Raw genomic sequence first — 15,559 nt, 5'->3', positions numbered from 1 at the left:
CTCTGCAAAGCCTGGTCTTTCCCTGATTGTCTTCTTGTCCAGCACATAATCCTCTCTTTTCACTGGTTAGGTGTTTTCACACATTTGTTTGTTTGATTTTAAAGACAATAACACAAAACAATGAGAATGATACCGGCCTTCAAAAACAAGACAGTAAGAAATCAACCATCGTTACTGTTATGTACATTGTTATCCTCTAAGCAGATGCTCAGACTACCAAACACAGGCATGCAAAGTTAATCAAACAATACAAGCAGTAAGTTGAATCTTTACTTCAGTTGCCATCATTTCAGAAATTTTGTTTATGCAACTTCTATTTATTTTGTGTCTGTGTTTTCAGGACTTGTTCTGGTTGGGCAGAGGTCTGAGATTGCGCCTTGCTCCTTCATCTTGACATTTTCCTGTGCTCCTCTGAATCAGCTGGTTGCTGAGTCCCGGGTGCTTCCTGTACTGGTTGACCATCCCATGGTGCAGGGGCCCTGGCCGGACACCTGGGCACGACCCATTAGAGTCTCCTGAGTTGGTGGAGGGATGCAGGGTGGTGGTCCAATGATGCTCCCCTGATGGTGTTGGGGCCCTGGGGTGGCATCCCTTTTCCTCTGGTAGGCTCACAGGGTGGGGAGAGGGATGACTTCTTCCCCTCCAGGTCTTCGGAGGCAGACTTATGGGAGTGCTGGGGACATGGCTCCTTGGGGTCTATAGAATCAGGCCTCCCAATGGGCATCCAGTCTCTGTGGCAGCTGGACCTTGAGAGGCTCTTTCTCTGCTGCTTATCAGTCCTCCAACTTCCTGGAAGTCCTAAAATACTTTAGCAAACAATAGACTCCTTTTCTAATGCCTAAAATTTTTGATAAGAAGGTAAAAGAGTTATACATTTGTATTTATGCTTATGTTATAAATACATATTTTTCAATATATTATAAGTAATATCATTTAAAAATAAACTATATGTGACATCTATACAATAGAGTCTAAATCGTATAACAAATTCATGACCCATTAAACTTTTAAATTCATTTTTTATTATATATACTTATGATATGCCATGATATTTGGTACCTATATTATATAATTTTACGTGATTTTTAGTGTCAAACAATTCCTCACTTTTCTATTTGACTTTTTTGTGTGTGGTAAGGGCACATAAAAATCTACTTTCTTAGGAAATATTCAGTATATAGTGCAGTATTACTGTCACTCACATGCTGTATATTAGTATTGTAATAATATAGAGAGATGCTTCTTTACCAGTAGAAATTTTAATTTTTGTTTATTGTTCTCCTTGAAATTCATGTCCATTCCATTTCCTACTATATGTTTATACTTGAGTATTTCATGACTAACATAATTCTCTGCAATTAAAGTATATATATGATTTTGTATGAGCATAAGATTCTGTTAGAAAACGCTATACAGTTTCTTGAAACAATATAAATATATAAAGAATGCTAATTAATAATTACTAAACATAGAATGTAAGTTTATGTAAGGATTTCATTTCTTCTTGAGATTAGTAATGTCTCCCCTCACCACATATCCAGGGGTAATTCTAACAAGAAACAAAATCAGTGCTATGATTTGCTAGATATAGGTGCTGAGAAATCCTTCAACTAAATGAATCAATGGGCATGTTTGAAGTATTGATTGTCTTCTTTTTAACACTAATGGGGCTTAAATCTTTTTCTTATTTTATTTTAAAGAGATTAAAAGAAAATAGAACAGTAGAAGCAATACAGGATTTCAAAAAAACTTGATAGGAAATTACCAATTATTACTATCTTGCTTATTGTTATCTTCAAAATAGTTGCTCAGATTACAAGATACAGACATGCAAAACAGATCAAACAATATAAGCAATCACAATTTCTTTCCCCAAACAAATAGGACCAATAGTACAATTGCCTTATCTAATATATATGTATATATATTTTTTCCCCTTGTTTTTTTTTCCCCCATCCCAGTTTTTCTTTCCTTTTGAGTAGTTTCATTCCCTTTCATAATATCTATGGTACCTTTTGGATCTTATTTAATCTTTTAGTTTCTTATGCAAGGGAGACAATAGAGTGTTTATACATGTCAGTCTAATTTATTTCACTTATGAGTATGTTCTCTAGTTGCATTCATTTACCTATAAAAGCTTCTAGCTTATCCTTCTTTATAGTTGAGTAGTACTTCATTGTATAAAATACCACATCTTTTTTTTTTTTTTTTTTATCTATTCCTCAATTGAGGGGTATTTGGATTTTTTCCAAGATTTAACTGTTGCAAATTGAACTGCTACAAATGTAGGTGCACATATATCATTGTGGTGTGATGTTTTTATTTGGGGAAAATATCCACAAGAGGAATAGCTGGGTCAAATGGGGCCTCTAATCCTAGTTTTTTTGAGGAATCTCCATTTCGATTTTCACAGTGGATGCACCAGTCTACACTCTCACCAACAATGGAGAAGTGTTTCTTTTTCCTCACAATCCTGCCAGCATTTAATATTGCTTGATTTCTTGATGATAGTCATTCTTTATGGAGTGAGGTGGGATCTTAATGTTTTAATTTGCATTTCTCAAATGATCAATAACATCGAACATTTTTCACATATTTATTTGCCATTTGTATTTCTTCTAAGGAGAAGAAGATGCCCATTTTTGGATCAACTCTTTAAATTCATGGAGGCTGGGGATTTAGTTCAGTGGTGTAAGTGCCTACCTGGCAAGTGCGAGGTCATGAGTTCAATCCCCAGTACCAAAAACAAAACAAAAAAAACTCTTCAAATTCTTCTTCAGCTTTATAGCAAACATTTCCTTGTGGTATAACCATTGACATTTAGAGGAGCTTCCTTTGGTCACTTTAGGAAAGAGTATCAGTAAATGGCTTCCCATGGAGCTACCCACGCCTGCTTATCCTGGTTACTTCTTTCATTGCTTGTCCCCTGCATGAAGCCTGATGATCTGGTTTGTTTTTCCAAGTCTGGTGGTTTAGCATCCTACACTGAGCTAGTTATTGCTCTGTGGGATGAAATTTTCCCGCCCTTTAGTATGTATTTTTTGAAACTTAAAGCTGCTTTGGAAACTCCACTGGAGACTTTAAAATAGCAACATGAGTCCAGATGTCTAACTGTACTGGGGAGGGGGAGAGAGAAAGGAGATACGGGAATATGGTCAGAGACACAGGGGATTCTAAATTACTAGAGATTGATTCTATATTTAGGGTATTTACATGTGCGTCAGACACGTAGGGATTCAGAGCGCTGTGTCTCACGCCTACCCAGATGTGGACTGCTGTCTCTGTTCAGCAGCTTTTCTGTACTTCTGCCAGCAAGAGCACTCCTAGTTCATTCTTGATGTGGTGTTAGTGATTGATTCCATCTCAGATCTGGTAATTAACTTAAGCCAATCCTACACTCTTGGCCATATGAGCCAGTTTGTGTAAGTTAACATATAATTCAACCCAAGAGATTGCACCCATGCTTCTAGGCAGAAAGAAAGCACATAAGAATTTCTAAAGTAATTTCTAAAGTAATATATTTTGGCAGGTGCCACCAGCATAGACGCTTTCTTTGTTACTGGACATACAGGTTGGGAGACAGAACCTCTGATAGCCATCTCATCACCAGCCATGAGGGCAGAGATGTCTTAAACAGATCCAACAATATTTTTTCTATTACAGTTAATTTTTCCACCCTGACATCATATCCTCAGAGCTTTCTGCTAAGCAAAGAAATAAAGGAGAGGGCTGGCATTGTCCATGATCATCCCACTAAGATAGATCTCTGCCTCATCCAGATAAATTCTCAAAGATGCTATTATGTGAACTGTCAAAGGGCAAAATTACGTTTTAATTTCCTGTATTTTTGATTCTGGAAGAGGGCAACAATTCATTCTCTCACACAGAGTCAGTATTCCAATGAGATGAGCAGAGGAATTTTACAGAAAGAAAAGAACAGAAGAAAGCAGAAACCAAAAATAAATAAATAAATAAATAAAAGGCTGGCTGGTCATTTCGAAGTTACTTTTCCTGTGAGGCAAGGACGGGGAGCCAGAACAGTAGAAAAACAGCTGATTGGTTAATGTCAATGTATTTTAGGTTACCTTTATGTGAAAGGATTAGGGCAGAGAAACTTCATTATCTTCTCAAATGAAACTGGTCGTTCTGGAACATTTATGTGTTTTGTTTCTAGTCCTGATTTCTCAAAGGTCAAGCTCATCAACTTGGTGATAAAAAATAAATAAAAAAACTTCAGTGTGAGTGACTCCATTTTGATTTCTAGCCTGATCTGTCTGGACCTACTACAGAAGCTTAGTTCAAAACAATGACCCCTTATAGTTTTTATTTAACAAAAGGAGTGATGTTTTCTTATTGTTCATCAGTTTGAGTTGGATAATTGGAGAAACAACAGCAAATTAATTGATTTGGTAATTTTTATAATCATCTACTATAATGAGCACATGTATTTATTTTACTGTTTTTCCCCCTTTCACATACTGGGACTCATCTCTGCATGGCTGAAAGAAATAATACCTTTGTTAATAACACCAGCAAGACACAGTCCCCTGATGCATGCACTCCTGTCAGGTGTACACAGGCATCGCCATATGAATGCTCTTTTCTCTACCAGATCGCAGATGCTCTTGAGAAGGAGATGGAGACCTCAGCTCTGACTGATGGGGCTGCTGCAGACACGGCTTAGCTTTATCATCCCAGTGATTTACCTGAGCATTCAGATCTTATACTTGCATCCGTACTACCAGCAATACTGAACCAGCGCAGGACTGTTTTTGAGAAACTTGAGTAAGGGTATACAGACAGGCTGACTTTCAAGAAACACGAAGGCAGGAACACTCAGCTGTATCTCCTAGTGTGAACCAGTATGTCCATTTTTTTCTTTAGAATAAAGTAAGTGTGGGAAGGAGTGGAGAGTCTAGATGAAAGCGCATACACAAAAAGATGTCATCACAACAGTGGTAAATATCACTGTGGGAGGCTGAGGTAGGAGGGTCACAAGTTTGAGCTCAGCCTGGGGAAATTAGTGACTTAGCAAGATGTAGCACAGTGCAAAGACCCTGGCTAAGTTCAATTCCCAATACCACTCGCATCATCCCCCCAAAAGAAAATCAAAGAAAAGAAAATTGCGACAAATAATAAGTAGGAAACAAGCAAGCAAGGCCCCATAAGAAGGGATCTCTAAGTGGTTATCAGAAGGCTTGCTTCCTGCAGGCAGCCAGTGCAGGCAGGGAGATGCAGCCAGATTCGTCTCTGCTTGCCAGCCACCACCATCAGAAGGCTTGCTTCCTGCAGGCAGCCAGCCTGGTCAGGGAGTCACAGCTAGATAAGCTCCATGCACCCACAGACCACCATCAGAGACCCTTGCTTCCTTTGGGAAGCCAGCACCCACTGGGAGAATCAGACAAACACACACCTACAAAGCTTAGTGATCAAAACAGTAAGGTACTGGCAAACAATAGACTTGAGGACCAATGGAAAAAATACAAGATCAAAAAGAGCTCCAATCATGCTCACTTCCCTGATCTTTGACAAATGAGTGAATCACATTCACTGAAAGAAAGATAGCCTCTATAATAAGTGCTGCTGGGAAAACTGGCTTTCCACATGCCAAAGATTAAACCTAGACCCATATCTTTCTTCATGCACTAAACTAAAATTGAAGTATATAAAAATTTAAATATTAAAACAGAAATACTAAGTCAGGTGGAAGATAATAGGTAGAACTTTTGAAAACATTGGTGTAGGCAAAGACTTTATGAACAAAACCCTGATTGTACAGGAAATATCACAAAGAATCAATGACTGAGATCTTATCTTGTAAAAATGCTTTTTCATATCAAAACAAACCACCAACAGAGTGAAGAGACAACCCACAAAGTAAGAAAAAAAATTGCCAGATACTCCTCAAAGGACTAATATCTAGAATTTAAAAAGAATTTAAAAATCAAGCCCTCCAGAGACCCACCTCTGCCTCCCAGCTACCACCGCCAGAAGGCTGCTTCTTGTGGGAAGCCAGCAGGAGGACAGACACACAGCCAGTAAGCTCCATGCTCATGTAGGCCACCATCGGAGGCCCTTGCTTCCTTTGGGCAGCCATCACACACCAGAAAAATCAGACAAAAACACCCTTGTGTACCTGCCACCATTGTGGGAGTTGCGGTGTAAACACACAGGCTGAGAGAAGCAGCTCCACCACCACACACTCCTGGCCATCAGGGAAGCCTCAGTGTACCTTCATAGGTGTGGAGAAACCTGCCCCATCCCCTGCTACCTCCCTGTAAATCTTGGTTCAGAGGAACCCAAGTGTCTGTCCCATTTCCCCACACTGCTGAGAAGCTGCCTGCCGCAACCCAGTGCGGCTTCTGAGGTTCTTGGGGTTAAGGATAGTGAGAGGATGAGAAAAATAAAGACAAGACAAAGCTGGGGTCAGGTGAGCCCTTATCCTCCCAATGGGAGGAAAGGAACTGCTCAACCACTGAAGCATTTTTCTTTATGTACTAGGAAAGATGATGTCAATTTCAGCCCCTCTGCCTAGCAACCCATTGCTTGGCAGGCCTGGGTCCCTTGCCTTCTTGGAGCTGGCACAACCTATTTACATAGCTTGTTTTGGTCTTTCTGTTTTTCTGGGCTGGCCTTGCTTTAGCCCCACACATAAGATCAGTCCCTAGCTTCAACAGCTCCTTACATATCCCTGTTTTTTCTTTTGTTGCACTGGACGGGTGATCAGTTGAAGCTGGAGGAGCTGTGTTGGAGAGCTCTGTAGATCTTTTTATTTTAAGTGCAGTCCAAAGATTTCTGCATTCTGCAATTGAAACCCTGTGCAGTCCATTAATCTATGATAGTAGTCAGCTACCAGTGTAGCTGACAATTGCTAAAAGGTAGTAGTGATTTGAGATTCTTTTTTAAAAAATTTTATTTAAGGAGAAAAAGAAAAAAAAAACAGAAAAAGGGTACAAGTTATACAGAATTTCAGAAAAAAAATAAACAGTAGGAAATCACTAGTTAATAGATTACATATTGTCATCTTAGAAATAGTTGTTCAAGTTACAAAATAAAAGCATATAAAGTGGACATTCAAATAGTGAGATTGCAAACAGTTCTGTTCAATGATCCAACAAAACTCAGTAATATGGTTATCTTATACACTTAAATATACATGCAGTTATATCCTTTAGAACACTTTCTTTTCCTCTCTTTTGTACAATGACAATTACACATTTTGGGTTTTATTACTCCCACAGTTCTTATTACTTTTTTTGAAGAGAATAAATTCAAATGTGACATAATAAAACAGAGTCAGTCAAATCAAAAGGATGGACATAGTACATAATGTAAAAACCGAATACAACGTGATCAACAATAATGCCTCTTGCTATCTTAAAGAATTTTCTATATCATCAGTTATAGTAAAATTGGACAAAACAGTAAAGAACAAAACCAATAAAACCAAAACATTGGAGACATTAGAGGACTGTTTTTTCTGGGCTGGCCTTGCTTTAGCCCCACACATGGGATCAGTCCCTAGCTTCAACAGCTCCTTACATAGCCCTGTTTTTTGTTTTGTTGCACTGGATGGGTGATCAGTTGAAGCTGGAGGAGCTGTGTTGGAGAGCTCTGTAGATCTTTTTATTTTAAGTGCAGTCCAAAGATTTTATTTCTCTCTTAATTAAAAAGATAAAAATAAAAAAGTAAATAATAAAAAAGGAGATTGAGATAAAAGAGGACAAAACAACAAAACAGCACAGGTCAAAACATAACCATTTAAGCAAAATAGTGTTTCACCACAAGATATCCTGACATAAAAGTAGTTACCATAGTGTCTCTTTTCTTGAAATCTTTGAGTATAACTTCGTATATTGTAGCATCAAACATATCAAGACAATGTAAAACCATTCATGAGAATAACAATATTACAGGGTATTTAGAACAACCTAACAGAAAATGAACAATGGTTTCTGTATAATCTCCTTGTCGATAAAAGTTTTTGTTTATATTATCACATATAATAAAATCCAATAAGATACAACCTGTGAACACTGATGGAGACAGAAGAACAAAAGCTTGATGGGACTTAAAAGCAAGATGGTACTAAATCAGCACTAGCTATTATGAATGATGTCTTGTTTTCTCCAAAATAGCTCTTCCTACCATTCAACCTTCTCTGCCTCATTTCTGTTGAGCTCTTTTTCTGTCATTTGTTGTCAGTTTGTCTTCTTCATCTTGCTTTCTGCTCCATTCATTGTGGCCTCTCTGCCACTATTTCTGGAATCTTGGTATTTTTCTTTTTTTAGAATGTCCTGCAGTATTCTCTGTAGAGTTGAATTGGTGGTTGCAAATTCCCCTAGTTCCTCTTTATCCTGGAAGCACCTTGTTTTTCCATCAATTTCTAGGGACAGTTGTGCAAGATATATCAATCTTGCCTGGAGGTTATTATCTTTCAAAGCTTGAATTATTTCCCCCCATGCTCTTCGTGATTTGATGGTTTGTGGCGAGAAGTCTGCTGTAATTCTGATGGGTGTTTCCTTGTAAGTGATCTGTTTCTTGTCTCTGACAGCATTTAATATTCTGTTCTTTTATTGGATTTCTGGAATTTTGATTATTATATGCCTGGGTGTAGTTCTGTTTGGGTTGTAGGTGGCTGGGGTCCTCTATTCCTCACACATCTAAGTATCTTTACCTTTTGCTAAATTCTCCAGATTATTTCTGTGAATAGCCTTTGTAGTTCAATTGGTTGTGTCCCTGCTTCTTCTTTTATGTTCTTAATTCTTAAGTGATAGGTCCTCTTATCATCTTCAAGCCTTTGTAGTATTGCTGTTTGTTTTCTTATTATTTTTAAAAGTTCTTCATTTCATGCTCCCACATTACAAATCTGTCCTCCAGTTCAGATAATCTATCCTTAGTTTCTTTCAAGCTGTTATGCCAGCTTTTAATAGAGTTTTTAGTTTCCTGGTAATCTCTTTGAACCTGCTTCACGTATTCTATGTTTTCTCCATCAAACAACTCTCCCCTTTTTTTCTGTTCTTCCATTCCACCATCTGTTTTTTCTTGGGTGGTACTTAGCATTTCTCTAACTATTCTATTTATATCTTGCTTTATTTCATTAAATACTTCATTTCTGAACTCATCTGTGAGGCTCTGGAGATATCACTTTATGTCTATTGGTGCAGTGTCTGATATTGCATGTTTTCTGTCCTCATTCTCCTTTGCATTTGCCTTTCCTGGATCAGTGTTCTCAGGATTGGGGGCCGAGGACCCTTTTTTGTTGCTCCCTCTTCTCATACTTTTTGTTCCTTCCATACAAGCGTATATAGGAGGCCCAATTTCTTTCTTTGTTGGTTACAGTTTGTTTGAATTGTGCCAGCTAGGTATTCCTGCCCACTGCAGTGTACTAGGGAGACACAGACCTGGGCAGCCTATGCTGGGCCTGCCCCTCCATGTCAGTCAGTCTACTGAAGGCTTCACTGCTAGGGTGCACTGTCAGGTGCTGGGACCTGGTTTGGGCTAGCATACTGCATCTTAGCCCGCGGCATCACCAGGCCAAGCACTCCCCACCAATCCCACTTGACAGGAGAATATGCGACTAAAGTCACTGCAGCGTCCTGTTCCGGCTAGTCTGCCTGGTCCCAGAATGTCCTCTATTGGAGCCTCCTTATCTATGAAGGGGTCCCCATTCCTCTCACTCACCGCAGGTTGATACAGGGCTCCCTGCCAGTCCACTCTCAACTCCGTTCACCGATTCCCACTCTCAGAGGTTTCGCATCTCTATCCCTGCTGTGTTGATTCAGATGCAGCTGTGGCAGCTGGAAATTCAAATCACTGCTTCCAGAGGTGTGGGTTCCAGCTTCAGTGCTGAGATTTTATCTCTTCCGGTTATAGCATTGGGATTGCATTTCCAGTTGGTTTCTCTCAGGTTAGTTTGTTTCTGGGTTGGCAGGGTATATCTCCCCTTGCTTAGGACTCCTCACACCACACCATTCCTGGATTCTAAGCTGGCTAACTCAGAGAGCCTCCATAGCTGCTGTTATCTACCCACCATGTTCTCCCAGAAGTCGAGATTCTTTTATAACATATTACTTTAGTATTGATTTATATACCTCTAGTAGTTGTATGTTTTCTGCAGGATATTCAAGACAAAGTTAAGGTGAGACCTGTTTTAAACACAATCAATTTTTGTTATCTACCAAGGTCAGTTAAGTCTCCTTAGGAACCTTGGAACCATCTATAGCACCTCTTAGTCCTTCTGTCAGTGTCAGCCACTCAGATGTGTCACAGCCATTGCTTGACCAAGTTGCTTTCTGTGAAAGCTTGCGAGATTTTTGCTCCTGATGACTTTCCTTAGGCACACCACACACTGATGATCATTTTCCTCAGTAGTTGTCATGGTTTATGTTGGTGATCCCTAGGCCTCATGCATTTGCATTATGCATTTGTGATTGGTTCATTGTCTAGCACTTGGATTGATGTCAGTGCTACACCCACATAGGGGTGGAGCCAACATACAATGTAATGGCAAGAAGAAAGCATAGCTCTCTCTCTTGCCAGTTTCTGCCTTGCTGTGTGCAACTGCCATGAACTGCAGCCCTGCCATGCCATCCTGCCTTGGAGCCAATTGAGTACGGACTGAAACCTCCAAATACTGTAAGAAATAAACCTTTCATTCCCCAACTTTGGGCATCAGGTATCTTGTCTCAGTGATGAGTAAAAAGTAACTAAGACAGTGTTTCACAGTCTTCTTGATCAGAAGACCAGGGACTCACCAACTACAGGATGACACAGCAGAGGTTCTCTTAGTTCCTGGGTCCTGATTGACCTTGGAGGGCCAAAATACTGGCTGTCCTCTTAGAGCATCTATCTTTCTAATTATTGGTCTCCAAACCTCAGTTGTTGAATATTGAGAAGAAAAGATTGATAACAGTACACTGTAGTTAGAGGAATTATTATCTTATCTAAATATGAAACATCTTACAACATAAAACAGAACCATTACTTTTTAACAACCATGAATGTTTTAATATTTGAATACCTTAGGAATGTTAACAATTACATATATTATATAGAAAATTAGAAATCAAAACCATACCTGATGTTATAACATGAAAATCATGATGACATTTTTAAAAAATACACTTGAATTTGCATTTTTTTAAACAGAAGATATCCCCTTTCTGGTCAATCATCCCTATCTAATACATAAAAGCCTTTATTGAACTTGTTGCCCTTTAGTAGGATGTACATCTCATAAGCATTTGTTAGAGGCAGAGGTATGAATCTGACCCAAAAGTTTGTCACCATAAACAATCTGTTTTTACATTTTAAAAGACATGTGTATCTGGAGGCATGAATATATAAATACATTATGAGGTTAACAACAATCATTTGTCATAACCTTTGTATGGACATTTTTTAGAATCAAAAACCTTTTGTATTATTTCTTTTAATGGTGACCAATGTGAACATATAACAATAATATTTATATAACTTTAGTTAGAGTGTCTCCCATAAGGCTATGGAGATCATCAGGGCCTCCAATCAATGAACAAGAGCTGGAAATGTTACCAGGTGGCCACTTTCTTATTCATCAACTGAAGTCCTGTCCAATAATCTCAACCCCAAGGGATTTTTAAAATCATTTTTATAATAATTTTTTCTTAAGAAAACTCCAATATAACATTTAACATTATTTTTTAACAATGAGAGACTCTCAAGTTATGATAATGTACATTACATTTACACAACTGACTTTAGCATCATTTTGACTAACTGGGAACCCAGGTGGAAGCATGTTTTGTAATTCTATAACTCAAATAAACCTTGATTAAATGACCTATAAATGCAAAGGAAAAAGGAAAATTGATGAGCTCAAAATAAAAAGAACAGCTGATCAGAAACAGAAAACGGACACATGGACAAACATGGACAGATGATCTGTAGACATGCAGATATTCAAACAGACATAAACAAATGCAGAGTTGTCAATGTCCACAAGAACTCTCTAAGTTCCTGGGGGCTATTTCATACCCCTTTGCTGAACTAGCTCGCTTCTTACACCCCATATCCTCAGGGTTGAAACACCTATCACCTCCAACAGCTCATGCCCTCAGGATGTTTCTCAGACACCCCATGCCACTTGGATACTCCTGCTATTGACTCCACAAGTGTGAGTGATCACTAGCTCAGTGACTTCCAGCAACAGCTTAACAGACTGGACAAATACATACACAGACAGATTTACAAACATCTTTCAAAATCATACTGTACTCAAATATATTTATTTTTAAATTTTTGTTTATTTGAAAGAGATTAAGACAAAAGAGGACACAACAAAGCATATCAGAACAGAACAATGTAAGCAACACAGTACTTCACCACAAGACAACTGATACTAACCATAGCTACCATAATGTCTCTTTCTTTGAAATAGTTGAGCATACCTTCACGTACTATAATATCAAACATAGCAAAATAGTATAAAACCATGAAAGTATGGTTTTATAGAATGAAAGTATTATGGAGCATTCAGAACCAAATAACTGAAAATGAACAATGACTACTATATTATCTCATTTTCCATAAAAAATTTGTTTATGCTATCATACCTATTAAAATTCAATAAGATACAACATGATAGAACCAATGGAAAAAGAAGAACAAAAGCATGGTAGGACTTCAAAGCAAGATGATATTAAATCAGCAATGGTTATCATAATGTCTTGTTTTCTTCAAAATGGCTGTTCATACCATCACAGATAATAAAATCAAACAAAACAATAAAACCTTTCCAACTAATGAATGAAAACATTATGAGGCTTCAAAGCAATGTAATGGGGAATTATGATTACCGTGAAATCTTATGTACTCTTACCATTTCTTACACTAGAGAGACTATATGGTATTTATACATGTGAGTTTGATTTGTTTTGCTTATGAGTATGGTCTCAAGTTGTGTCCATTTATGTATAAATATCTCAATGTGATCATTCTTTATAGCTGAGTAGTACTCTGTTGCATAAAAATACCACATCTTTTTTATCCATTCCTCAGTTGATGGACACTTACATTGGTTCCAAGATCTGGCTGTTACAAAATGTGCTGCTGTAAACGTAGGTGCACATATATCACCGTGGTATGATGTTTTCAGTTCTTCTGAGAATATGCCTAAAAGTGGAATAGCTAGGTCAAATGAGACTTCCAATCTCAGGTTTTTGAGGAATCTCCAGACTGACCTCCATAATGGTTGCACCAGTCTACACTCCCACCAACAGTGCAGGAGAGTTCCTTTTTCCGCACAGCCTCTCCAGCATTTGCTGTTGGTGGTTTTCTTGATCTTGGCCATTCTTTTAGGAGTGAGATGCAATCTCAGTGTTGCTTTAATTTGCATTTCTCTAATGAGTAATGATGATGAACATTTTTTCATGTATTTATTTGCCATTTGTATTTCTTCATCAGAGAAATGTATTCATCTCAGATGCCCATTTTTGGATTGGGTCTTTGAATTTCAGGCATCCAATTTTTTAAAATTCTTCATATGTTTTAGACAGAAGTTCTTCATCTGAGGGACAGTTCACTAAAATTTTTTCCCAGTTTGTGGGTTTTCTTTTCACTATGCTGAAGATTTCTTTTGACATGAAGAAACTTTTTAATAAGACATGATCCCAATTATTGATTCTGGGAAGTATTTCCCTTGTGGTTTGATTCCTGTTCATGAATTCTCTACCTACCCCTATGTCTTCAAGATTTTTACCTAATTTGTCTTCCAATAGATTTAGTGTTTCTGTTTTAATATTCAGATCTTTGATACATTTAGATTTTGGTTTAGTACATGGTGATAGGCATGGATCTAGTTTTAGTTTTTGGCATATGGAGAGCCACTTTCTCCAGCACCATTTATTAGACTATCGTTCTGCTAGTAAATATGTTTATCAAAGTGAACATCTTTATCAAAGATAAGGTAGTTGATTGTTTTGGTAGTTGTGGTTGTATCTTCTAAACTATCCCATTGATCTTCAGATCTGTTTTTATTCCAGTACCATGTTGATTTTATTACAGGGGCTTTGTAGTATAACTTCAAGTCAGGGACTGTGATGCCTCCTGCTTTTCCTTTGCTGCTTAGAATTGCCTTTGCTATTCTAGGTCTCTTCTGGTTCCAGATGAATTTTTGGTGTGATTTCCTTAGATCTATGAGGTATGTTTATGGTATTTTCATTAGGATTGTATTTAATCTGTATAACAGTTTTGAGAGAGTGGCAATTTTCACAATATTTATTTTTCCTATCTATGAACAAGAAATGTCTTTCAATTTTCTGAGATCCTCTTCAGTTTCTTTTTTCAGGATATTATAATTTTCCCGGTATAGATCTTTTACTTCTTTCATGAGATTAATTCCTAAGAATTTCATTTTTTGTATGCTAGTGTGAAGGGTATGGCTTCTTTTATTTCTCTCTCAGTGATTTTGTTGTTAATATATAGGAATGTTATTGATTTTTGAGCATTGACTTTGTATCCAGCTACATTGCTGGATTTATTTACTATATCTAAGAGTCTTTCAATGGAGTTTTGAGGGTCTTTTATGTAGAGTATTATGTTGTCTTCAAATAATGATAATTTAACTTTCTCTTTTCCTATCTTTACCCCTTTTATTTCTCTCTCTTATCTAATTGTTCTGGCTAGTATTTCCAGTACTATGTTTAATAGGAGTGGTGATAAGGGACATCCTGGTATTGTGCTTGATTTTAAGGCAAAGGTCTTCAGTTTTTGGACATTTAATATGATGCTGGTTGTTGGTTTGTCATAGATGGCCTTTAATCATATTGAGTTAAAGACCATCTATTCCAATTTTCTGTAAGTCTCTTATCATGAATGAGTGTTGGACCTTATCAAAAGCTCTTTCTGCATCTATAGAAATGATCATGTGATTCTTACTTTTGGCTCTATTGATATGGTGGATTACATTTACTGGTTTATGTATGTTGAACCACCCCTGCGTGCCTGGGATGAATCCCACTTGGTCTTGTGTATAATCTTGATGATTTGCTGCATCATGTTTGCCAATATTTTATTGAGGATTTTTGCATCTATGTTCATTAGGGAGATTGGCCTGTAGTTCTCTTTTTTAGTTGGATCTTTCTCGGGTTTTGGTACTAGAATAATATTTGCTTCCAGGAATGACTTAGAAAGAATTGCTTCCCTTTCAATTTCATTGAAGAGTTTGAGGAGTGTCGGCAATAAGACTTCATTGTATTTCTTGTCGAATTCCCTAGTGAATCTGTCTGGGCCTGCGCTCTTCTTTGTAGATAAGGACTTAATTACATTTTCAATTTCACTAATAGAAATGGGTTTTTATATCTTCTTGACCCAGCTTTGGTAGTTCATATGTTTCTAGGAATTTGTCCATTTTTTCTGTGTTACCGAACCTATGAGGGTAGAGATTTTTGAAATAGATATTGATGATCTGTATTTCCCTAGAGTCTGTAGAATTTTCACCTTTTTCATTACTTGTTGCATGAATTTGAGCTTTTTCTTTCCTTTTTAAAATAAGATTGGCTAGGGGCTCATCAATTCT

This window comes from Cavia porcellus, unplaced genomic scaffold (assembly GCF_034190915.1).
Source record: "Cavia porcellus strain 051 isolate PalLab524CR breed Dunkin Hartley unplaced genomic scaffold, mCavPor4.1 scaffold_2, whole genome shotgun sequence".
Taxonomy (NCBI): Eukaryota; Metazoa; Chordata; class Mammalia; order Rodentia; family Caviidae; genus Cavia; species Cavia porcellus.
Note: the sequence above shows the minus strand (reverse complement) of the source record.